We start from the raw sequence: 26,712 nt of genomic DNA on the forward strand, positions 1-26,712 counted from the left end.
TGTACTAACTATATATTCATAATCTAAACCATGTTCCATACATACACCGTGTTTATCACACAAAGTATAGTGCCCCGCCCCCTACATTATGGCAAGTATTTAGACCTGAGCTGCAAAAGCCACACATTAGCCCAAATTATAATTAATGTTTCTATATATTATGCGTAGTACTAGCAAGATGCCCATGCATTCCGCAGAAGATTAACATGATCAAGGGGCCTAATTTGCAAATATGGAGACGGGTGTGGGTATCTTTTTTCAAAATTGCCATAGTTTCCTTCCTATCCGCCAAATATAAATCGGACGGCCCATATTGCAGGATGGCAGGCACACCATCATCAACAACTCCGTTTTTTATAAGAAGTAGAGATAAAATATATTATATGTAGTATAACATGTTCATAACCACACCATGTGTATCACCATTATATATATTCACACATGCGTCGGTTTAAAACACTATGATAAATTCTGCAAATATCCGAATTTGCTTTTTATAGTGAAGTATGATCTCTATTCGTCTTTTACACCCACACAATCCTCTTGTCTTTGTAGCTAGCGCTAACTTTCTCTCGTGCATGCACACGCCCGCATCCCTCTCACCCTCCCTCAACATTCTCTAGCTCCATCGTGCAAATTCATCTTTTCACTTTAGGTCTTTCACCCACAGTGTGTGTAGGCCCCCAGCTCCTTCTTTATGTCACACATCGATCGATATGCTTCTCTAGCTAGGTGTGCCTAGCACAAACACAAGCTTCCCCTCTTCTCTTATCACCGTCCATGCCTCACTCCCACCACTCTTTTCATCGATCTCGTACTCGCACACTCCTTCCCTCTCGATATAGTATGCCTCTCGTACCACCTCCTAGATGCATCCCTCTCTCTCTATCCTTCTCCATGTGCCTCATTTGCTTCTAACACACATATGCATGTATACCGATCGATCTCCCAACATATACCTAGATCGACTTTAACTATCCCCTCCCCCATCGATTGACGTACCTCACAAGTTATGTCTCTCCTTTCTCTAACAAAGGGCGATTGATCTTCCTATGTAGTTACGTCTGCTTACCACAACCATACGTCCTCCCTCATCATTCGTGCATGCCTCCTGACCCGTCTCTCACCCGCACGTGCACAGACAAGCAGCCATCTCCTCTCTTATTGATATTGTGGGCGTGCCCTCCATTTGTCTAGCAAGCCTATCCCACCATTTGTTAGAAGCAACTCCACTACCACCCCCTCCAACACTCTAGCTCTATCTCTCTCCCAACCTTATTCCTCTCCTACACATATGCATGGATGTCGATTGATCTCCCTTAATACATGAGGTAAATCAATCTCCTTAATACATGAGGTAGGCCTCTCTCCTCCTCCACACATATACAAGCCATTGTACCTCTATAGTTAATTAGGCCTCCCTCTCCCTCCACCACACACCGATAGTCGAGCGCGGTAGGGAGGTATCCATGCCACAAAGACAAACAACACATGTCCCCTCTCACCTTCCAGTAGGCCAGCCACTCTATATATTTGACGTGGGCACACACAAATTCTATGGCACTCTTTATCGATCGCGCGCGCACACACACACATCATCCCTCTCTTCGATTCTATGGACACCTCAAGCCGATGATACCTCCACTCTCTTCTCGTGGATCGCCCCTCTCTATATATGATATATCCAGGACTCTATTTCACACACACTGCATATGTTACATTTTTTGATTGACCCCCTGAGGGAGTCCTGGATAAGGCGGTATCCGGACAGCCGGACTATGTACTTTGGCCGGACTGTTGGACTATGAAGTTACTGTTGGGAAACGTAGCAGAAATTCAAAATTTTCCTACGTGTCACCAAGATCTATCTATGGAGAAAGCAGCAACGAGGGGAAGGAGAGTGCATCTACATACCCTTGTAGATCGCTAAGCGGAAGCGTTCAAGAGAACGGGGTTGAAGGACTCGTACTCGTCGTGATCCAAATCACCGGAGATCCTAGTGCCGAACGGACGGCACCTCCGCGTTCAACACACGTACAACCCGGTGACGTCTCCCACGCCTTGATCCAGCAAGGAGAGAGGGAGAGGTTGAGGAAGACTCCATCCAGCAGCAGCACAACGGCGTGGTGGTGATGGAGGAGCGTGGCAATCCTGCAGGGCTTCGCCAAGCACCGCGGGAGAGGAGAAGGGAGAGAGGTAGGGCTGCGCCAGGGAGAGGCCAAAACTCATGTGTTGGCAGCCCTCAAGACCTCAACTATATATTGGGGAGAGGGAGGGGGGTGCGCCCCCTCTAGGGTTTCCACCCCAAGGGGTGTGGCAGCCCCAATCGCATCTAAGGGTGGCGGCCAAGGGGGGGTGGGAGAGGGGAAACTTGCCCCCCAAGTTAGGTGGAAGCACCCCCTCCCCAAACCCTAGGCGCCTTGGGCCCTTGTGGGGGGGCGCACCAGCCCACCTGGGGCTGGTCCCCTCCCACACTTGGCCCATGCAGCCCTCCGGGGCCGGTGGCCCCACTTGGTGGACCCCCGGGACCCTCCCGGTGATCCCGGTACGTTACCGATAAAACCCAAAACTTTTCCGGTGACCAAAACAGGACTTCCCATATATAAATCTTTACCTCTGGACCATTCCGGAACTCCTCGTGACGTCCGGGATCTCATCCGGGACTTCGAACAACATTCGGTAACCACATACAAACTTCCTTTATAACCCTAGCGTCATCGAACCTTAAGTGTGTAGACCCTACGGGTTCGGGAATCATGCAGACATGACCGAGACGTTCTCCGGTCAATAACCAACAGCGGGATCTGGATACCCATGTTGGCTCCCACATGTTCCACAATGATCTCATCGGATGAACCACGATGTCAAGGACTCAATCGATCCCGTATACAATTCCCTTTGTCTAGCGGTATTGTACTTGCTCGAGATTCGATCATTGGTATCCCGATACCTTGTTCAATCTCGTTACCGGCAAGTCTCTTTACTCGTTCCGTAACACATCATCCCGTGATCAACCCCTTGGTCACATTATGATGATGTCCTACCGAGTGGGCCCAGAGATACCTCTCCGTTAACCGGAGTGACAAATCCCAGCCTCGATTCGTGCCAACCCAACAGACACTTTTGGAGATACCTGTAGTGCACCTTTATAGCCACCCAGTTATGTTGTGACGTTTGGTACACCCAAAGCATTCTTACGGTATCCGGGAGTTGCACAATCTCATGGTCTAAGGAAATGATACTTGACATTTAGAAAAGCTTTAGCATACGAACTACGATCTTTGTGCTAGGCTTAGGATTGGGTCTTGTCCATCACATCATTCCCTAATGATGTGATCCCGTTATCAACGACATCCAAATGTCCATGGTCAGGAAACCATAACCATCTATTGATCAACGAGCTAGTCAACTAGAGGCTTACTAGGGACATGGTGTTGTCTATGTACCCACACATGTATCTGAGTTTCCTATCAATACAATTATAGCATGGATAATAAACGATTATCATGAACAAGGAAGTATAATAATAATAACTAATTTATTATTGCCTCTAGGGCATATTTCCAACAGTCTCCCACTTGCACTAGAGTCAATAATCTAGTTCACATCGCCATGTGATTAACACTGATAGGTCACATCGCCATGTGACCAACATCCAAAGAGTTTACTAGTGTCTTAAACTAGTTCACATCACCATGTGATTAAGTCTCAATGAGTTCTGGGGTTTGATCATGTTTTCCTTGTGAGAGAAGTTTTAGTCAACGGGTCCGGAGTATTTAGATCCGTATGTACTTCACAATTCTCTATGTCATATTGTAAATGCTGCTTCCACGTTCCACTTGAAGCTATTCCAAATGGTTGCTCCACTATACGTATCCGGTTTGCTATTCAGAGTCATTCGGATAGGTGTTAAAGCTTGCATCGACGTAACCCTTTATGCCGAACTCTTTGTCACCTCCATAATCGAGAAACATGTCCTTATTTACTCCAAGGACAATTTTGACCGCTGTCCAATGATCCATTCCTGGATCATTCTTGTACCCCTTGACTGACTCATGGCAAGGCACACTTCCGGTGCGGTACACAGCATGGCATACTATAGAGCCTACGTCTGAAGCATAGGGGACGACCTTCGTCCTTTCTCTCTCTTCTGCCGTGATCGAGCTTTAACTCTTAACTTCATACCTTACAACTCAGGCAAGAACTCCTTTGTCGGTGTACTAGAGTAGGGGTACCCTAGTATCCCGAACTTGTGCACGGGCAGTTGCAGCGCCCCGCGGCAAGGCTTGCCGGGTGACCGCCAAGGTCCTCCGTGGTTCCTTTGGAGCCAACCAAGGCATCTCAAGGAACTTGCCGTGACGCGCCACGCGTCCCGGCCAGGCCCGGTGAGCGACAAGCTTCCGGACGCGACAAGACAACGACCGCGGCAAGGCGCTTGCCGCGGCAAGCGACCACTCTGTACCCACGCTCCAGCACATCCACCAACGTGTCGCCCTGGGGCCTCTCCAGGCGCGCGTGGCGAGAGGCTGTGCAGCCAGCGGTGCGCGGTGGCATGCGACGCTGACAAGATTGCCATCGTGGCAAGCGGTGGCGTCCCTGACGGTCCTTTTCTGCACTATTTGGGCGACGCAGACGGGCATTTAATGCCTTTGTCCCCTGCCGTCAGGGTTAGGTAGGATGCACTGTACGGGTAGCTATACCAACCACCCTTTTTTTTCCATTTTTACCCTTGTCTACGTTGCCACCTGTCGGTGACCCCTTGAGCGTATAAAAGGAGGCCCATGCGCAACGTAGAGGGGGGTTCGAAGGCCAGAAAACACTCACGCTCGGTCTTGTTAGCAGCTCGTGTGTACTGTAGCACTCAGCGCTCCCGAGCAAGAACTCAATACAATCAGACAAGCAGCAGTAGGAGTATTATCTCTCCGGAGAGCTCCGAAGGTGGGTAAACTGCTCGTGTGCTTCACCTCGATCCGCTCTTCGTGCGACCTCCGCCCCCCGCCGAACTGAAAGGGGCTCGGTCCGCCTGTCCAATAGGTGTTCATGGATCAGCTTCCCCGACATCTTTGGCGCGCCAGGTAGGGGGCGTTGAGGTTGTGTGAACCTGATCCGGCGTTCACACGAGCTAGATCTTCATCTTCTTCATCAACATGCCACCGAAGAAGAAGACTTCGGCGGCAGCTGCTCCGTCCACGTCGATCCCACCACCACCGGAGCAAACGAGTGGTGGGGTAGACGCCGACGGAAGAACGGACATCGACGAGGGAGCTCATGACGCTGCCAGGTCCAAGGACAAGGCTGCGCAGACCTTGGCGTCCGTACATGTTCCGCGCCCATCTCAGGAGGCGCGGGACCGACAGCGTCATGGTATTCGCAGTACCATACGTTTGTTGGACCAGGATCAAGCTGGTGGGTCTAGGGGTGCTCAAGACCAGCATGCACGCCAACATGCTGGCACGAGCGAGACACGGTCGCCTGGACGGGATACTGCTCCTTCTAACATAGTTAGAAGTCCGAGCATATCCCGCTCCTCGCACCGTTCGCCACTGCCGCCCACCACTCCAGCAGAAGCTTTGGCGCGAGCTCAACTGCTCCTAGATTATCCTCCAATGGCAGACAAGATCGATGGACGGAGGGCCACCATTCAGAGTCTCATCGGCTTCGCCAACGGTGACACTCCGCGGCAGTCGAGTACATCGTTGCCGTGGCAGGGCTGCCAGGCACGAGCCGATGGCGACAAAACCGGTAGGGGTGCAACCACCATGCACTCTCCACCCCGAAGGCCAAGATCGCCGACTCGCTGGATCCACCTCGACAGCGACTCCACTGCATCATCAGATCCACGAGCGACAGCAAGGAGACGCTCGCACTCGCATCGAGCACCGAAGAGAAGCGCGACGTCAATCCGACCAGCGCGCTGGGCCCTCTATCGACATGCATGCGCCAGGGGAACCAGGCGACCTGCCGTACACGGTAGGTTGCCCTGCGTTCACTCGTGAGCTGCGGCAAGTCCAGTGGCCCAGCATGAAGAATTTCAAGCCAGATGTACCAGAGAAGTACGATGGCAAGTCGCATCCGTCGGAGTTCCTCAGCATCTACACCATCGTGGTGCAAGTTGCCGGGGGGCGGGACGACAAGATCCTGGCCAACTACTTCCCGCTGGTGCTCAAGCCCAATGTTAGATCCTGGCTCATGCACTTGCCGGACAACTCCATATCCTCTTGGGCAGATTTATGCCATCAGTTTGTCGGCGCCTTTACAGGCGGCCACAAGCCCCATGGCCAAGAGAGTGACCTTCATCTGCTCGCCCAGAAGGAAGGAGAGCCCCTGCGCAAGTACATTCAGAGATTCAGCCGCGTGCAGCACAACATCCCAGATGTCCACCCTGCCACGGTAATCAGCGCGTTCCATCAGAACGTGCGAAACCGCAGGATGCGGGAGGAGATGGCGATGTGCAAGATCAGGGACGCCAGTGAGCTATATGCCCTGGCCGACAAGTGTGCACGTGCTGAGGAAGGGAGGAAACTCCCCGGAGAAGAGATAGGAGCAGGAGGATTTGATAGTGAGGAGACTGCCCCGACAAAGAAAAACCGGCGGCGGAACAACAGGAAGAAGAAAGGCAAAGATGTGCTAGTCGTTGAGCAGTCTGGCAACGGAGGCGGCGCCAAGAAAGCCAAAACTGGTAGCTCCGGCAAGGAGATTGTCGCGGGCACCAACTACCAGGCTGTGGCGGTCGCCGACAAGCAGGACGGCACCAACAAGCAGTACTACAAGATCCACCGCACCAAGGGCCATGACCTCCAGAGTTGCAAGAAAGTCGAGCAGCTTGTCGAGCAGCAAAAAGATGAATACGAGCGACGCGACAAGGAGAAAGCCCAGGAAGGTGCTGGGGGAGCTGGCAAGAAACGTCCCGGCCGAGGAGGACGCCGCGGCAAGGCCAAGCAGCGGCAAGGAGACAGACCTCCCCGCGGCCGCGACAAGGATGAAGATGACGACGACGATGAAGATATGGATGATGACGAGACCGATGAGCAGGAGTTCCAGAAAGCCACAGAGGTCCTGTGTGTTGACGGCAGTGCCTCTCTGCATACTTCGCACCGCTAGCTCAAGCAGTGGGTGCGGGAAGTCAATGCGGCAGAACCACCCGTCGAGTCACGCAAGCCTCTGAAATGGTCCAGCACGCCTATCATCTTTGATATTGAGGACCACCCTGATTGCATAACTGCGGTCGGGTGCTTGCCGATGTTGGTTTCACCAACTATCCGCAACCTCAAGGTCACTAAGATGCTAGTTGACGGCGGGGCCGGCTTGAACCTGATCTCCCCCGCGGTACTCCAGACACTCCAGATCCCTGATGGCGAGCTCGAAGAGACCGGCACATTCCAAGGAATCAATCCGGGAAGGAGCAAGCCGAAGGGAAAGATCACGTTGCCGGTGACATTTGGCAGCGAGTTGAACTTCAGGACTGAGAGGGTCACATTTGACATTGCTGACTTTCCATTGCCTTACAATGGGATACTCGGCCGTCCAGCACTCGCCAAATTCATGGCAGCCTCTCACTATGCATACAACATGCTGAAGATGCCAAGCCCGATAAGTGTCATCTCTGTCCCTGGCGACAAGAAGGACGCTCTTATCTACGCCGACAAGATCTACCGGGAAGTAGCAGCCGCAACAGATCGCAAATCACTTGCCGTTGAAGCTCCCGGGGGGAAGAAAAAGACCAAGTCCGGCAAGAGTTCTGATGCCCACTCCGGCAAGCGCACCTCTTCGGAGTGCTGCGCTACCGTCGAGGACGCACCATCGAGCTCCACCAGCAAGTGTAAGAGGAAAATGGCAGCTCCACCAGAGACCAAGAAGGTGTCGGCCAAGGAGGATGGCACTGGCGGTACCTTCACCATCAGTGCCACTCTCGACCCTAAATAGGAAAGCGCGCTCGTTGCTTTCCTGTGGGCGAACGTCGACGTATTTGCATGGCAACCGTCTGACATCCCTGGTGTTCCCAGGAAAGTAATCGAGCACCACCTTGCCGTATGTCCTCATGCGCGGCCCGTCAAGCAGAAAGTCAGGAAACAGGCAGTGGAGCGCCAAGAATTCATCGTAGAAGAAATCAAGAAATTGGAAGCAGTAGGCCTCGTCAGAGGAGTGCTCCATCCTACGTGGTTGGCCAATCCTGTAGTCGTGCGCAAGGCAAACGGGAAATGGAGGCTTTGTATCGACTTTACTGATGTCAATAAAGCTTGTCCCAAAGACCCATTTCCCTTGCCGCGCATCGACTAGATTGTTGACTCCACGGCCAGATGTGACTTGCTTTCATTTCTTGATGCATACTCAGGATACCATCAGATCTTCATGGCAGAAGAGGATGAGGAGAAGACTGCATTCATCACCCCATGTGGCACATACTGTTTCGTACGGATGCCTTTCGGTTTAAAGAATGCTGGTTCAACATTTGCAAGGGTAGTCCATGATGCTTTTGGACCGCAAATACACAGAAATGTGGAAGCCTACATGGATGACATAGTGGTCAAGAGCAAGGACAAGGCGACTCTGATTCAAGATTTAGACGAAACCTTTGCAAATCTGCGCAAGATCAACCTCAAGCTTAACCCCGAGAAGTGTGTGTTTGGAGTCCCCTCCGGCAAGCTTCTCGGGTTCTTCGTGTCTCAGCGGGGAATTGAAGCCAATCCCGACAAGATCAAGGCCATTGAGCAGATTGAAGCACCAAAGCATGTCAAGAATGTACGAAGACTTGCCGGTTGCGTAGCTGCTCTTAGCAGGTTTATCTCTAGGTCTGCTGAGCGCGCCCTGCCATTTTTCAAAATATTGAAAAAGGTAGGTCCAATGAAATGGACTCCGGAGGCGGAGGCTGCGCTGCAGGACCTGAAGAGATACCTGTCCTCTACTCCAACACTTGTCGCACCTAAGCCACAAGAGAAGTTGCTGCTATATATAGCGGCAACCAATCAAGTGGTTAGTGCTGCGTTAGTAGCGGAGAGGGAGGCGGATGATGAGCCAGCAACCACGGCAGATGTATCCAGCGACAAGCGGGGGACTTCACCAGCAAGCTCTGGTCCCGACAAAGATGGATCTGCGCAGGCGCGTGAGAAAATGCAGAAAAGAATGGTGCAGCCCCCGGTTTACTTTGTCAGTTCCTTTCTGCAGGGGGCTAGGTCAAGGTACTCTGGTGTGCAGAAATTGCTTTTCGGCCTTCTCATGGCCCCAAGAAAGCTGCGCCATTACTTCCAAGCACATGAGATCATAGTCGTCACTCGTTTTCCGCTGAAGAGGATACTGCAAAATCCAGAAGCAACAGGCAGGATTGTTGAGTGGGCACTGGAACTGTCAAGCTTTGGCCTTAAGTTTGAGAGCACTTCAACTATCCAAAGCAGAGCGTTGGCGGAGTTCATAGCAGAATGGACGCCAACACAAGATGAAGAAATTCCAGAAACAAGCATCCCCGTCAAGGAAGCAAGCAAAGAGTGGCTGATGTACTTTGATGGTGCCTTCTCGCTGCAAGGCGCCGGTGCGGGCGTGCTACTTGTTGCACCCACCGGAGAGCACCTCAAGTACGTAGTCCAGATGCACTTTCCCAAGGAGCAAGCAACGAACAATACCGCTGAGTATGAAGGTTTGCTTGCCGGTCTCAGGATCGCAGCAGACCTTGGGATCAAGAAGCTCATTGTCAGGGGTGACTCACAGCTTGTCGTCCGCCAAGTGAACAAGAATTATCAGAGTCCGTTGATGGAAGCCTACGTTGATGAAGTGAGAAAGCTAGAACAGCACTTTGACGGCCTACAGATGGAACATGTTCCAAGAGCTCAGAACGACATTGCCGATGGTCTGTCAAAGTGCTCAAGCTGACTCAACCATCTGTAACGCCATCAATTGGACAGAGCAAGAAGAGGAAGTTGATTTCTGGTGACTATTTTCCGGCAGAGCTCCCCGAAGCTGCCGCCAAGAAGGTCGTCAAAATCAACACCAAGAGTGCTGAGGAGCAGTCTACTCCGGCAAGCACTAGCATTTGTTCCATTGAAGCAGACGCTCCCGACAAGTTTTGTTCCAGAAACTTGCTGGGGAACATCAAGCTCCGGCTGAGCCCTAGGTTCTCGCCGTAGAAGCGGATGTTCCTGCAGCAGCAGATGTGCCTTTAGTCCTTGTTGTCGAGCCGCAAGCTCCAGCATGGGCACAACAGATTGTCCTTTTCCTTCAGACAGGAGAACTTCCCGAAGAGCAAGAAGAAGCGGAAAGAGTAGCCCGGTAGTCAAGTATGTACCAGTTTGTCGACAACAGACTGTACAGAAGAAGACTCAACGGTGTGAAATTGAAGTGTATTCACCGGGAAGACGGACAAAAGCTGTTGGCAGAGATACATGGAGGCATATGTGGTCACCACATTGGCGCAAGAGCACTTGCCGGCAAAGCGTTCCGGCAAGGTTTCTTTTGGCCGACAGCCCTCCAGGATGCAACTGCACAAGTAACCAAGTGTGAAGCGTGCCAGTTCCATTCCAAGCAGATACACCAGCCAGCTCAAGCTCTCGAGACGATCCCTTTATCCTGGCCATTTTCGGTCTAGGGGCTCGATATCCTCGGCCCTTTTCCCCGAGCTGTCGGGGGCTTTGAGTACTTGTACGTTGCAATCGACAAGTTCACAAAGTGGCCAGAAGTGGAACCAGTGAGGAAGGTGAGAACACAGTCAGCAGTCAAGTTCTTCAGGTCGATTGTTTGCCGTTTCGGGATCCCTAACAGGATCATCACCGACAATGGCACACAATTCACGAGCCGCACCTTCATGCAGTACGTCCAAGATCTTGGCGCCAAGGTCTGCTTCGCTTCTGTTGCTCATCCGAGAAGCAACGGTCAAGCGGAGAGGGCAAATGCTGAAGTGCTGCGCGGGCTCAAGACCAGGACTTTCGACAGGCTGCACAGGTGCGGAAAGAACTGGATTGAGGAGCTGCTGGTGGTTCTTTGGTCGATCAGGACGACACCAAATCGAGCCACTGGACAGACACCTTTCGCTCTAGTCTATGGAGCAGAGGTAGTTCTCCCCACGGAACTCGTATACGGGTCACCTCGAGTGCTCGCTTATGATGAGCTCGAGCAAGAGTAGTTGTGACAAGATGACGCGCTGCTCCTTGAGGAGGACCGTCTTCAGGCTGCTGTACGAGCTGCTCGATACCAGCAAGCTTTGCGCCGCTACCATAGCCGCAAAGTAAATGCCAGAAGTCTCGAGGAAGGCGACCTTGTTCTTTGGCGCGTTCAGTCCACCAAGAATTCCAACAAGTTGACGCCGAGGTGGGAAGGCCCTTACCGGGTGAAACGAGTCACTAGGCCTGGCGCTGTCCGCCTTGAGACCGAAGATGGCATTCCGGTGAGCAACTCCTGGAACATTGAGCATCTTCGTAAGTTTTACCCATAAGGCGCGGTTGCCGGAACCTGTTCCGGCAACCACCTTTTGTACAAGTCTTGCCGATGTTGCATGTAATCCTTTGTACAAAGCCGGGCGCAGAACCCGTGCATAAGTAAAGCTCATGTGCTCTGCACATCTTGTCAATTTCATGCTTTCTACTATCTTTGCATGCGTTATCTGACACTTTGTGCAGCGCCAAACCCCGGTAAGCAATAACGAGCCGTAAGGCTCCATATCTTTATTTTCTCTTCTTTCTTTTTCTCAAAAAGGAAAGGAAGGTTCCCTCGCACACAAGTTTGCCGGGGGGAAAGGAGAAGATAATGGTGTGGACCAGGCGTCGTTCAAGGAAGTTTCGCCTTACCGGGAAGCAAACGACAGAAAAGCTAAGTTGCCAAAGTTTGAGCAATCAGTTTTAAATTTTTAAGTTATCTTCCTCGAACGACCGTACTTTGTATGGAAAACCTGTGCGCGGAGGAACCAACTCATAGCTAGTTGCGCCCTTACTTTGTTTCGAGTCCGCTCAACAACTTAAGTGAGCTGCGACTAGTTGCGACAAGGTTTCTTGTCAGAAGCGGCACCGCCAGCAGGCTGCTGATGTCCCGCACCCAGTGCTCGCGGCTAAGGTGCCTGCGCTGACAAGTTCCCTAAAAGCGTAGGGCAAAAACATACAAAGGAAGGAATCAAGTAAAGGAAATAACACAACAATCTCTACCCAAAATAGAGTTATATTACAAGATAGCTTGTCGCAGCTCTAACAGATTATTCTCATGACATGACCAGCAGCGACAAAGAAAAAGAGAAAACGGGCGGCCTAATCTATGCGATCGCCCTCAACCCTCTTGATATCGCTCACCTTGTCCACAATGGGTGCGACAAGGGCCTTGAGCGCTTCCAGATCAGCATCCGGCGGCAGGGACCTGAGGACGTTGGTGAGGTTGAGGCCTGGGTTGCGGAAGGCCACCTTCACCAGCACTTTTTGAAGAACTCCCGCGCAGATCTTACGCGACTTGTCGGCCAGCTGCTTTGGGATCTTCTCCCAGAGTCGCTGGAGGGCCGTCGCCACGCCTTTGAAGAACAAGCTGAGCTTGGCGCTGGGTTGGAGGTGCTCATCGGAGGAGTACCCGAGATCCTCCATCCCCAGCTGCGCCAGCTCCCCGTCAATGGCTGTGACAACATTCACCAGACCCTCGGTCCAGTGCTCCACAGTCTCCCTAAAAGCATTCTGGGCAGCGGTAGCACTCGCCAGCAGCGCCTCGTCGGCCTTGATCTTCTCCGTCAAGGCCACCTCCCGCTCCCTGGCGCCATCCAGCGTCTGAGTCAAAGTAGCCAGCTTCAACTCAAGATCTGCATTGGAGTCCTTGGCGGCGCTGAGCTCTTTGCTCCTCTCAGCGAGACGACCCTGCAGCTCGCCATGAGCGGCGGCATCCTTCTCGTGCTCACGCTTGAGCGCGGCAAGCTCCTCGCCGCTCTCCTTGAGATCGGCCTCCAGCTGCGCCATCTTCGTCTCCAGCTCCTTCTTGGCGGCCTCGGCAGCTGCGGCAGCATCCTTTGCTTCCCTGAGAGCCCCACCAATTGCTTGCTCGCGTGCGGCAAGCTCCTCCTCGTGGCTGTCAAGGTTGACCTTGCACTGCGCCAACTCGCCTTCCTGCGCAAACAACTTCTTGGCAGCAAGCCGTTGTTGCTCTTCAACTTCGTCCTTCTCGAGGAGGAAGGCTTTCCGCTCCTCGGTGAGTCGCTCCCGCTCCTCTGCCAGGGACCGGAGAGCTTCCTGCCTGAGACCCCGGAGCTCCTCCGCGCGCTTCTCAATGTCAACTCCCGCCTTCGCGACAAGCGCCTCTCGAGATGCCAGCTTGGTCTGACGGGCGCGGTAGAGCGACATCAGCTTCCGCAGCAGCCGCTCCTCCTCAGGCTCGTCGCTGCTGCTGCTTGGCGCGTCGACCAACGTCAGCCCAGCGGAGGCGAGCACCTCTCCATCCAGAATCTCTCCTTCGACCGGCGCCCTGGAGCGTGACGCCCAGGGGAGCTTGATGAAGATGCCATCGCCGGCCTTCAAGTAGGCGCCGGGTTGGGGCTCTTCGGAGCCTAGCTCTGCAGTAGCGACGGACGGATCGGCGGTCGGCGCAGCGCCTGGCGCTCCTGCGGCCTCGGGGCCGTTAGTGCGATCGCCGGATCCCTCGCCAGCTTCTGCGGCGGCAGCCTTGGCGGCCTCTTCGCCGGCGGGATCATCAGCGCCAGCTTCTCCTTCGGTGGCAACGGCGTCGTCGGTGTCGCCGCGCGCGCCCTCCTCGCCGGTGACCTCGGTTTCCATCGGCTCCGTGGCAGGTGGATCTGACGAACGGAAAAGGGAGAGGAGTCAAGCAAATATGCAAAAAAGAAAATCAGAAGAAGAAGAACCAAAGGGAAGTTTTCAAGCAAGTGGCTTACCTGTACTAGGACCTGCAGTCGTGGTCTCAACCACCGGAGGGTCGCTGGCGCTGTCCCTTGCTGGAGAACTGTCCCTTGCCAGAGAATGCTCCCTTGCCGGGGAATCCTCCCTTGGCGGTGTAGTCAAAGCAGATGGCACTTCGGGAGCGGCTTCCGGGCACTCCTGGTGAGGCCGCTCTGCTCCTACACAAATCAGCAGTCAGATATCAGCAAATAAAGAGCACCCATGCGCACCAGACAACAGAAAGTAAACCATATACTTACGCTGGGGGCTGCGCTGGGGGCTGCTTTGGGGAAAAGTTGCCGGCTCCGGCAAGGTGGTCTCGGGCATGTCTCCTGCCATCGCAATGGGATCATCCTCGATGACAATCACCGGGGCTTTGGCTCTCTTCGCCGCTCTCTGGGCCAGCGTCCTGAAAAGGAATAGGTTCAGAGTAAAGCAAATCATATACAAGACAAAGCAACCAAATTGAAGAACCACAAGTACAACAAAGAATCTTACTCTTCTTCTTCCTCGTCGGAGCTGAGCGCGGAGAGATCGAAGTCCGGCTCGCCTCCGGTGCGACGAGGCGGAGGAGTAGGTTCCCTTGTTCGCTTGGCAGGGGCAGTAGCGGTGGACCGGGAAGACCCCGCCCCAGTTGTCGCAGCGGCGTGAGGCGCTCCCGCGGCAACAGTGCTTGCCGCGGTAGAGCGTGTCGCGCGGCACGGCGGCTGTTGACTCGTTTGCCGCCCCGCTACGTCCCCTGCCTTGCGGAGACGCCTTCTTGGTGGAGCTGGGGGTTCCGCTTGCGGCAAGCTGTCTGAAGGTTCGGATCCGACAAGCTCTCCCTCGCGGGGCTCGCTCGACTCACCTTCGGGCTCAACAAGCTCTTCCTCGCCGGCAAACTCCTCGCGCTCGGCAAGGCTTGCCGCCTCTGCTGCCTCTGCCTCCTCCATGGTGAATCCAAACTCACCCGCGGTAGCGGCTGCCGCCGCCTCTTCCAGCCTAGTGGCGATGCGCTGCATCTCCGCGTCGGTGGTGTCGCGAGTAAGGCTCTTCTGCTCGTTAGAGCGGACCGGCACTTCGACCAAGCCGTCAAAGAACTCCTGCATGGCGGCGTCTGCCGGCTCTTGCCAAGTTGGGACAATTCCATGCGAGTCGCACAGCGGCATCATTGCACGGATGCGGTCGAGCGAGGAGTTGTTGCACAACGGAACCACACCCCTCGGCAACATGAATGGGTGTTGAGGATCGCGCTTGAATAGTTCCAGGAGCATCGCGTCCAGCTCCAGGACAGTGAAGTTGAAGTTGAGGCCCGGGCGCAGCCTCATGATATCCGCCGAGTTCTGGAACTCCCAGGTGGGTCTCCTCCTCTCCTGCAAGGGGGTGATGCGGCGGCGAAGAAAATCTGCGCCAACGGCGCCTACGGTGAGCCCGGCAAGCCTGAGGCATAGGATCTGGGTGACGGCAATCTTCAACTTGTCGTCTTCCGGGGCCACGTTGCTCCAATCATTGCCACGCACTATTGGGGCTTGGCGCAGGGCAGTAAATGGCTGCGGGTTCTCCTCGACAATCCAGCACCACTCTACTCTCCATTCCTCCCACTTGCTGCGGAGCTCTCCCTCTAGATAAGCTTCCTTCTTGCTGACTCTCGAGATCCAGGCGATCCCGCCGGCAAGAGGCTCTCCTCTCTCGACTCGGGGCATAAAGAAGTGGCGGAAAAGAGCTACGTTTGGATGGACTCCGACAAAGTTTTCGCAGAGATGTGCGAAAACTGCCATGGTCAGAACGACGTTGGGGGTGAAGTCAAGGAGGCGGAACCCGTAGGTGTTCATGATGTCACAAAAAAATTCAGAGAAGGGCGGGCAGAGCCCGCAGTAGAAGAACAACGCGAAGAAGGGGTACCCGTCTGGAGCCAGATCCGAAGCGGCAGCCGGGAGTACCTTCGTGCGCGGATGCGCTCGCGTCTCTGTCGACCAGAAGAGGTAGTTGTACTCCCTCAGCTCCTTCGCGGCAAGCTGAGGGGGGAAGATGGCCCGCTCCTTTCGCAGCGCCGCGAGCCGCTGCGCCTCGACCGATTTCACGCCCTTCCCCTTGTCGGCTTTCAGAGCCATGGCGGAGGTGGTGGGGGAGATCAACGGCGTTGGTAGTGCTGGTGGCAATGGGGGGGCGGAGCGCTGCTCTCTTTCAGCTTCGGGAAGAAGGGGGGAGCGGCGGATATTTGTGAAATTGGAGTAACAACCGGCGAGATGGGCGAACTGCCCCTGTTTTCCCTGCTTATAAAGAGGGAGGGGGCGGACGTTTCGTCCTTCCGAATAAAGAAACCACCCACGATCTCTCCCATGATGCCGCATTCGACGCGTGCCGTTGGGGGAGGGCGCGGTGGATACGGAGTAAGATACGGCGTAACCCAGGCCGCGCGTACCCGTGCCCTGTTTTGGGCCTGGCCCAACAGCGCTCAGCACCGTGTGTGGCCCAGGCCCGGGGGCTCCTGTCGGTGTACTAGAGTAGGGGTACCCTAGTATCCCGAACTTGTGCACGGGCAGTTGCAGCGTCCCGCGGCAAGGCTTGCTGGGTGACCGCCAAGGTCCTCTGTGGTTCCTTTGGAGCCATTCAAGAACAAAGTATTCAAGCCAAGGAGACAAGGCCCCGGCAAGAGGAGCTTCCCAGGAAGGCCAACCAAGGCATCTCAAGGAACTTGCCGTGACGCGCCACGCGTCCCGGCAAGGCCTGATGAGCGACAAGCTTCCGGACGCGACAAGACAACGACCGCGGCAAGGCGCTTGCCGCGGCAAGCGACCACTCTGTACCCATGCTCCAGCACATCCACCAACGTGTCGCCCTGGGGCCTCTCCAGGCGCGCGTGGCGAGAGGCTGTGCAGCCAGCGGTGCGCGGTGGCATGCGACGCTGACAAGATTGCCATCGTGGCAAGCGGTGGCGTCCCTGACGCTCCTTTTCTGCACTGTTTGGGCGACGCAGACGGGCATTTAATGCCTTTGTCCCCTGCCATCAGGGTTAGGTAGGATGCACTATACGGGTAGCTGTACCAACCACCCCTCTTTTTCCATTTTTACCCTTGTCTACGTTGCCACCTTCGGTGACCCCTTGAGCGTATAAAAGGAGGCCCATGCGCAACGTAGAGGGGGGTTCGAAGGCCAGAAAACACTCACGCTCGGTCTCGTTAGCAGCTCGTGTGTACTGTAGCACTCAGCGCTCCCGAGCAAGAACTCAATACAATCAGACAAGTAGCAGTAGGAGTATTATCTCTCCCGAGAGCTCCGAAGCTGGGTAAACTGCTCGTGTGCTTCGCCTCGATCCGCTCTTCGTGCGACCTCCACCCCCCGCCGAACCGAAAGGGGCTCGGTCCGCCGGTCCCATAGGTGTTCGTGGATCAGCTTCCCCGACATCCTTCTTGACTGATCCATCTTGAACACCTTCAGGATCATGTCAAGGTATGTGCCCATTTGAAAGTATTATTAAACATTTTGATCTATCTTATAGATCTTGATGCTTATTGTTCAAGTAGCCTAATCCAGGTTTTCCATTGAAAAACACCTTTCAAATAACCCTATATGCTTTCTAGAAATTCTACATCATTTCTGATCAACAATATGTCAACAACATATACTCATCAGAAATTCTATAGTGCTCCCACTCACTTCTTTGGAAATACAAGTTTCTCACAAACTTTATATAAACCCAAAATCTTTGATCATCTCATCAAAGCGTACATTCCAACTCCGAGATGCTTACTCCAGTCCTAAGAAGGATTGCTAGAGCTTTGAATACTTATTAGCGTCTTTCAGGATTGACAAAACCTTCTGGTTGTATCACATACAGCCTTTCCTCAAGTATAACATCGAGGAAACAATGTTTTCACATCCTATCTGGAAGATTTCACAAATCATGCAGTAATTGCTAATATAATCCCAACAGATTCTTAGCATCGCTACGAGTGAGAAAGTCTCATCGTAGTCAACTCCTTGAACTTGTCGGAAAACATCTTAACGACAAGTCGAGCTTTCTTAATGGTGATACTTACCATCATTGTCTGTCTTCTTCTAAAATCCATCTGTACCCAATAGCCTTACGACCATCAAGTAGTTCTTCCAAAGTCATGGATCCTTTCTCGGATTTTATGGCCTCGAGCCATTCGTCGGAATCCGGGCCCACCATCGCTTCTCCATAGCTTGTAGGTTCATTGTTGTCTAGCAACATGACCTCTAAGACTGGATTGCGTACCACTCTGAAGTAGTACGCATCCTTGTCACCCTACGAGGTACGGTAGTGACTTGATCCGAAACTTTATGATCACTATCATAAGCTTCTACTTCAATTGGTGTAGGCGCCACGGGAACAACTTCCTGTGCCCTGCTACACACTAGTTGAAGTGACGGTTCAATAACCTCATCAAGTCTCCACCATCCTCCCACTCAATTCTTTCGAGAGAAACTTTTCCTCGAGAAAGGACTTGTTTCTAGAAACAATTACTTTTGCTTCCGGATCTGAGATAGGAGGTATACCCAACCATTTTGGGTATCCTATGAAGATGTATTTATCCGTTTTTGGTTCGAGCTTATCACGATGAAACTTTTCACATAAGCCTCGCAGCCCCAAACTTTTAAGAAACGACAACTTAGGTTTCTCCAAACCACAGTTCAAACAGTGTCGTCTCAATGAAATTACGTGGTGCCCTATTAAAGTGAGTGTGGTTGTCTCTAATGCCTAACCCATGAACGATAGTGGTAATTCGATAAGACGCACCATATCCAATAGGGTGCAACTATGATGTTCGGACACACCATCACACTGTGGTGTTCCAGGCAGTATTAATTGTGAAACAATTTCCACAATGTCTTAATTGTGTGCCAAAGCTCGTAACTCAGATACTCATCTCTATGATCATATCATAGACATTTTATCCTCTTGTCACAATGATCTTCAACTTCACTCTGAAATTACTTGAACCATTCAATAATTCAGACTTGTGTTTCATCAAGTAAATATACAACATCCACTCGAATCATCTGTGAAGTAAGAACATAACGATATTCACTCCATGCCTTAGCACTCATTGTACTGCACACATCAAAGTACGTTACTTCCAACAAGTTGCTATCTTGTTCCATCTTACTGAAAACGAGGCTTTTTAGTCATCTTGCCTATGTGGTATGATTTTCATATCTCAAGTGATTCAAAATCAAGTGAGTCCAAACGATCCATCTGCATGGAGTTTCTTCATGCGTATACACCAATAGACATGGTTTGCATGCCTCAAATTTTTCAAAAACGAGTGAGTCCAAAGATCCATCAACATGGAGCTTCATCATGCGTTTTACACCAATATGACTTACATGGCAGTGCCACAAGTAAGTGGTACTATCATTACTATCTTATATCCTTTTTGGCATGAAAATGTGTATCACTACGATCGAGATTCAATAAACCATTCCTTTTAGGTGCTAGACCATTGAAGGTATTATTCAAATAAACAGAGTAACCATTATTCTCCTTAAATGAATAACCGTATTGCGACAGACATAATCCAATCATGTCTATGCTCAACGCAAACACCAAATAACAATTATTTAGGTTTAACACCAATCTCGATGGTAGAGGGAGCGTGCGATGCTTGATCACATCAACCTTGGAAATACTTCCAACACATATCGTCAGCTCACCTTTAGCTAGTCTCCATTTATTCCGTAGCTTTTATTCCGAGCAACCGAACCGGTATCTAATACCCTGGTGCTACTAGGAGTACTAGTAAAGTACACATTAATATAATGTATATCCAATATACTTCTATCGACCTTGCCATCCTTCTTATCTACCAAGTATCTAGGGTAATTCTGCTCCAATGGCTGTCCCCTTTATTACAGAAGCACTTAGTCTCGGGTTTGGGTTAAACCTTGGGTTTCTTTACTGGAGCAGCAACTGATTTGCCGTTTCGTGAAGTGTCCCTTCTTGCCCTTGCCCTTCTTGAAACTAGTGGGTTCACCAACCATCAACAATTGATGCTCCTTCTTGATTTCTACTTTCGCGGTGTCAAACATTGTGAATACCTCAAGGATCATCATATCTATCCCTGATATGTTATAGTTCATCACGAAGCTCTAGCAGCTTGGTGGCAATGACTTTGGAGAAACATCACTATCTCATCTGGAAGATCAACTCCCACTCGATTTAAGTGATTTTTGCACTCAGACAATCTGAGCACAAGCTCAATGATTGAGCTTTTCTCCCTTAGTTTGCAGGCTAAGAAAATCGTCGGAGGTCTTATACCTCTTGATGTGGGCACGAGCCTGAAATCCCAATTTCAGCCCTCGAAATATCTCATATGTTCCGCGACGTTTTGAAAACGTCTTTGGTGCCTCAACTCTAAACCGTTTAACTGAACTATCACGTAGTTATCAAAACGTGTATGTCCGATGTTCGCAACATCCACAGACGACGTTTGGGGTTCAGCACCCTGAGCGGTGCATTAAGGACATAAGCTTTCTACTGTCCGCATAATCGCTACTGTCAACTTTCAACTATATTTTCTCTAGGAACATATCTAAACAGTGGAACTAAAGCGCGAGCTTACGACATAATTTGCAAAGATCTTTTGACTATGTTTAGGATAATTAAGTTCATCTCATGAACTCCCACTCAGATAGACATCCCTCTAGTCATCTAAGTGATTACAAGATCCGGGTCAACTAGGCCATGTCCGATCGTCACGTGAGACGGACTAGTCATCATCAGTGAACATCTTCATGTTGATCGTATCTACTATACGACTCATGCTCGACCTTTCGGTCTCTTGTGTTCCGAGGCCATGTCTGTACATGCTAGGCTCGTCAAGTTAACCTAAGTGTTTCGCGTGTGTAAATCTGGCTTACACCCGTTGTATGTGAACGTAAGAATCTATCACACCCGTTCATCACGTGGTGCTTCGAAACGATGAACTTTCGCAACGGTGCACAGTTAGGGGGAACACTTTCTTGAAATTTTAATGAGGGATCATCTTATTTACTACCGTCGTTCTAAGCAAATAAGATGCATAAACATGATAAACATCACATGCAATCAAATAGTGACATGATATGGCCAATATCATTTTGCTCCTTCTTGGTCTCCATCTTCGGGGCTCCATGATCATCATCGTCACCGGCATGACACCATGATCTCCATCATCGTGTCTTCATGAAGTTGTCTCGCCAACTATTACTTCTACTACTATGGCTACCGGTTAGCAATAAAGTAAAGTAATTACATGGCGTTTGTTCAATGACACGTAGGTCATACAATAAATTAAGACAACTCCTATGGCTCCTGCCGGTTGTCATACTCATCGACATGCAAGTCGTGATTCCTATTACAAGAACATGATCAATCTCATACATCACATATATTCATCACATTCTTCTTGGCCATATCACATCACATAGCATACCCTGCAAAAACAAGTTAGACGTCCTCTAATTGTTGTTTGCATGTTTTACGTGGCTGCTATGGGTTTCTAGCAAGAACGTTTCTTACCTACGCAAAACCACAACGTGATATGCCAATTGCTATTTACCCTTCATAAGGACCCTTTTTGTCGAATCCGTTCCGACTAAAGTGGGAGAGACTGGCACCCGCTAGCCACCTTATGCACCAAGTGCATGTCAGTCGGTGGAACCTGTCTCACGTAAGTGTACGTGTAAGGTCGGTCCGGGCCACTTCATCCCACAATATCGTCGAAACAAGATTGGACTAGTAACGGTAAGCATATTGAACAAAATCAACGCCCACAACTACTTTGTGCTCTACTCGTGCAAAGAATCTACGCAGTAGACCTAGCTCTGATACCACTGTTGGGGAACGTAGCAGAAATTCAAAATTTTCCTATATGTCACCAAGATCTATCTATGGAGAAAGCAGCAACAGGGGGAAGGAGAGTGCATCTACATACCCTTGTAGATCTCTAAGCGGAAGCGTTCAAGAGAACGGGGTTGAAGGAGTTGTACTCGTCGTGATCCAAATCACCGGAGATCCTAGTGCCGAACGGACGACACCTCCGCGTTCAACACACGTACAGCCCGGTGACGTCTCCCACGCCTTGATCCAGCAAGGAGAGAGGGAGAGGTTGAGGAAGACTCCGTCCAGCAGCAGCACAACGGCGTGGTGGTGATGGAGGAGCGTGGCAATCCTGCAGGGCTTCGCCAAGCACCGCGGGAGAGGAGAAGGGAGAGAGGTAGGGTTGCGCTAGGGAGAGGTCAAAACTCATGTGTTGGCAGCCCTCAAGACCTCAACTATATATAAGGGAGAGGGAGGGGGTGCGCCCCCTCTAGGGTTTCCACCCCAAGGGGTGCGGCAGCCCCAATCCCATCTAAGGGTGGTGGCCAAGGGGGGGAGAGGGGAAACTTGCCCCCCAAGTTAGGTGGAAGCACCCCCTCCCCAAACCCTAGGCGCCTTGGGCCCTTGTGGGGGGGCGCACCAGCCCACATGGGGCTGGTCCCCTACCACACTTGGCCCATGCAGCCCTCCGGGGCCGGTGGCCCACTTGGTGGACCCCCGGGACCCTCCCGATGGTCCCGGTACGTTACCGATAAAACCCGAAACTTTTTCGGTGACCAAAACAGGACTTCCCATATATAAATCTTTACCTCCGGACCATTCTGGAACTCCTCGTGATGTTCGGGATCTCATCCGGGACTCCGAACAACATTCGGTAACCACATACAAACTTCCTTTATAACCCTAGCGTCATCGAACCTTAAGTGTGTAGACCCTACGGGTTCGGAAATCATGCAGACATGACCGAGACGTTCTCCGGTCAATAACCAACAGCGGGATCTGGATACCCATGTTGGATCCCACATGTTCCACGATGATGTCATCGGATGAACCACGATGTCAAGGACTCAATCGATCCCGTATACAATTCCCTTTGTCTAGCGGTATTGTACTTGCCCGAGATTCGATTGTCGGTATCCCGATACCTTGTTCAATCTCGTTACCGGCAAGTCTCTTTACTCGTTCCGTAACACATCATCCCGTGATCAACCCCTTGGTCACATTGTGCACATTATGATGATGTCCTACCGAGTGGGCCCAGAGATACCTCTCCGTTAACCGGAGTGACAAATCCCAGTCTCGATTCGTGCCAACCCAACAGACACTTTCGAAGATACCTGTAGTGCACCTTTATAGCCACCCAGTTACGTTGTGACGTTTGGTACACCTAAAGCATTCTTACGGTATCCGGGAGTTGCACAATCTCATGGTCTAAGGAAATGATACTTGACATTTAGAAAAGCTTTAGCATATGAACTACGATCTTTGTGCTAGGCTTAGGATTGGGTCTTGTCCATCACATCATTCCCTAATGATGTGATCCCGTTATCAATGACATCCAAATGTCCATGGTCAGGAAACCGTAACCATCTATTGATCAACGATCTAGTCAACTAGAGGCTTACTAGGGACATGGTGTTGTCTATGTACCCACACATGTATCTGAGTTTCCTATCAATACAATTATAGCATGGATAATAAACGATTATCATGAACAAGGAAATATAATAATAATAACTAATTTATTATTGCCTCTAGGGCATATTTCCAACAGTTACAAGATTGAATAGTTCGTCCCGTGTCCGGATAGGACTCTCCTTGGCGTGGAAGGCAAGCTTGGCGATCCTAGTTGTAGATCTCCTTCTCTGTAACCGACTCTGTGTAACCCTAGCCCCCTCCGGTTTATATAGATCTCCTTCTCTGTAACCGACTCTGTTGCTTCTAAGGAAATCTGTGTGTTCGGACCCCCGGACTTGTTCTCGGTAGTAGGTCCCGGACCGCGTGCATCCATGTTCGTTGAATCTGATTGGGCTCCAGTCATGGAATTCACCGCCGCGGATATCTTCCAGCACTCCCCCTTTGGTGATGTGCTAAATTCGTTAAAGTCTCTCTCTCTGTCAGGAGACTCCTGGCCGAACTATATCTGGCCTAAGTGGGGCACGGATGATGATGAAAATTGCCTCCCACCCACCACCCACTTCATAGCCACTGTCGATGACCTAACAGACATGCTTGAATTCAACTCCGACAACATCGGTGGTATGGATGTCGACGCAGGGGACGATCTGGAACCACTGCCCACAGGGCGCTGGACAGCCACATCATCATATGACATCTACATGGTGGACCTGCCCAAGGAAGACAATGGTGACAAGATGGACACGATGGAGGATAAACCCCCCGGACAAAAACAAAAACAATGGTGCAGGCGCCGCTCTAAGTCCAGTCACAGTAAAAATAGCGATAACAGCGCAAAGAAGAACGACACTCCGGTTGACTCCCAAGGCGACAATTCGAACCCAGCAACAGAGCAAGATGAGCCAGGCCACGCCGAACAAACGCCCGATCACAGCGACCCCGAGGGCCGAAATCATCAAACTACCCATGGAGGGGAGGATAGTCTGGTTGACGATGCATTCATCATCCCGTAAAAACGTGTGAAGCAAGATAACCTTCGCAGAAAGCTTCTGGCCACGGCGAGGAGCCTGAAGAAGCAGAAGCAAAGGCTTAAAGCCGCGCAGGATACGCTCAACCGAAGATGGAACAAGGTGCTAGACACCGAGGGAATATGTGGCAATGATTGCTACACAAAGAGCTACCCAAAACGCAAACTGCTACCCAAATTTGACGACGAGGCCGCAACGCCCATTCCGCCAAAGAACAATATGGCCACTCGGCCAGACCTACCACCCCATGGCCGCGATAGAGTAGCCACTGATACCGCACACGATTTACGTGAGCTCCTGGACAAAAAGGCCAGTGCGGCCAGGTCCATCTACGGGTCCAGAGGACATGCTCCGACGCGGGATTATGGTCACCTCAACGATCGTACTGATCAAATACCAGTCCGGAATCAACACCGGGTGCAACAACAGCCGACAGCATGTCGCGACACGGCCAGATACAGAGGGGCTGTGCACCCGCTGTGCTTCACCGATCAGGTACTGGATCATGAATTTCCACAAGGATTCAAACCCGTGAATATAGAGGCATACGACGGAATGACAGACCCTGGGGTCTGGATTGAAGATTTTATCCTTCACATACACATGGCTCGTGGGGACGACCTCCACGCCATCAAATACCTTCCCCTCAAGTTGAAAGGACCAACTCGACACTGGCTAAAGAGCCTCCCCGAAAACTCAATCAGAAGTTGGGAGGAACTTGAGGATGCTTTCAGGGCCAACTTTCAAGGAACTTATGTCCGACCTCCGGATGCAGACGATTTAAGTCACATAATACAGCAGCCCAGAGAGTCAGCCCGCAAGCTTTGGAACAAATTCCTCACTAAGAAGAATCAAATTGTCGACTGTCCGGATGCCGAAGCCTTAGCGGCCTTCAAACACAGTATTCGAGACGAGTGGCTCGCCAGACACCTCGGCCAAGAAAAGCCAAGGACGATGGCATCCCTAACAAGCCTCATGACCCACTTTTGTGCGGGCGAAGACAGCTGGTTGGCCCGTAGAGGCACCAGTGACCCAGGTACATCCGAAATTTGAGATGGCAATGGGAAGCCACGGCGCACTAAGCACACACGTCGAAATGACGATAGTCCGGACAACACGGCGGTCAATGCCGGATTCAGGGGCTCTCTACCTGGTCAAGGAAAGAAGCCATTCAATGGCAGCAAAGAGGGACCGTCCGGCCTGAATAAAGTCCTGGACAGATTGTGCCAAATCCATGGCACTTCCGAAAAACCGGCAAATCATACCCACAGAGAATGTTAGGTCTTCAAGCAGGCCGACAAATTAAACACCGAACACAAGGGAAGGGACACACCAAGCAAAGACGAGGATTAGCCTCGCCAGGCGAACACGGGGGGCCAGAAAAAATACCCACCAGAAGTCAAAACGGTAAACATGGTACACGCAACTCATGCAGAGTTCGCCGCCCCCAAATTCAATCCCTGGGCGGCCTGCCCGATCACTTTTGATCATAGGGACTACCCAACCAGTATGCGGCACGGAGGATCGGCTGCCTTGGTGCTCGACGCAATAATTGATGGATACCATCTCACTCGAGTCCTAATGGATGGCGGCAGTAGTCTTAATCTGATATATCAAGACACCATCCACAAGGTGGGGATAGACCCATCCAGAATAAGCAAAAATAGCGCCACCTTCAATGGAGTGATACTAGGCATTGAGGCCCACTACTGGGCTCCCTCGTATTAGAAGTGACATTCGGTTCTCCCGACAACTTCAGAAGCGAGGAACTACTCTTCAACATCGCTCCCTTCAGCAGCAATTATCATGCATTACTCGGAAGAACTACCTTCGCTTGCTTTAACGCAATACCAAACTACGACTGCCTTAAACTTAAGATGCCCGGTCCACGTGGCGTCATAACGATTAGTGGAAACACAGAGCAGTATGCGGTAGCTCCTCCTGCCGGACTCTAGGCGGCCTCTCCCGCTAGAACGCATGATCGGTCGTTCAGACCATGGACACGGCTAGACGAGTCCGGTGCACCAACATCAACAACAGCCCGGATAAACCCTGGCTGGGTGCCAAACATATATCCCCATAAATGGTACTAGGGGCTGTCAACACATAATAAAGCCCACAATTCGGCTTGCCTCATCAATAGGCACATATCTCATATCCCTAACATCCATCGAGAATAACTAACTTTTCGCACGCCTACTCGTTTACATGAGTTTTTGTTTTTCACAGACAACATTCGTGCGACACCCTTCCAGGATACGACACAACGGAGGCAAAGGCGCAGACGTGCAGCAGGGCCCCGCTCAAAGGTTTCTTAGATTAAGCCCCTATGTAAACCTTCTTTACTGTCTTTTGTTGCTTGACATCCCGTGGGTATTCAATACACCCATAGTGGATACTGGTGTCA

Source organism: Triticum aestivum, chromosome 2B, assembly GCF_018294505.1.
Source record: "Triticum aestivum cultivar Chinese Spring chromosome 2B, IWGSC CS RefSeq v2.1, whole genome shotgun sequence".
Classification (NCBI taxonomy): Eukaryota; Viridiplantae; Streptophyta; class Magnoliopsida; order Poales; family Poaceae; genus Triticum; species Triticum aestivum.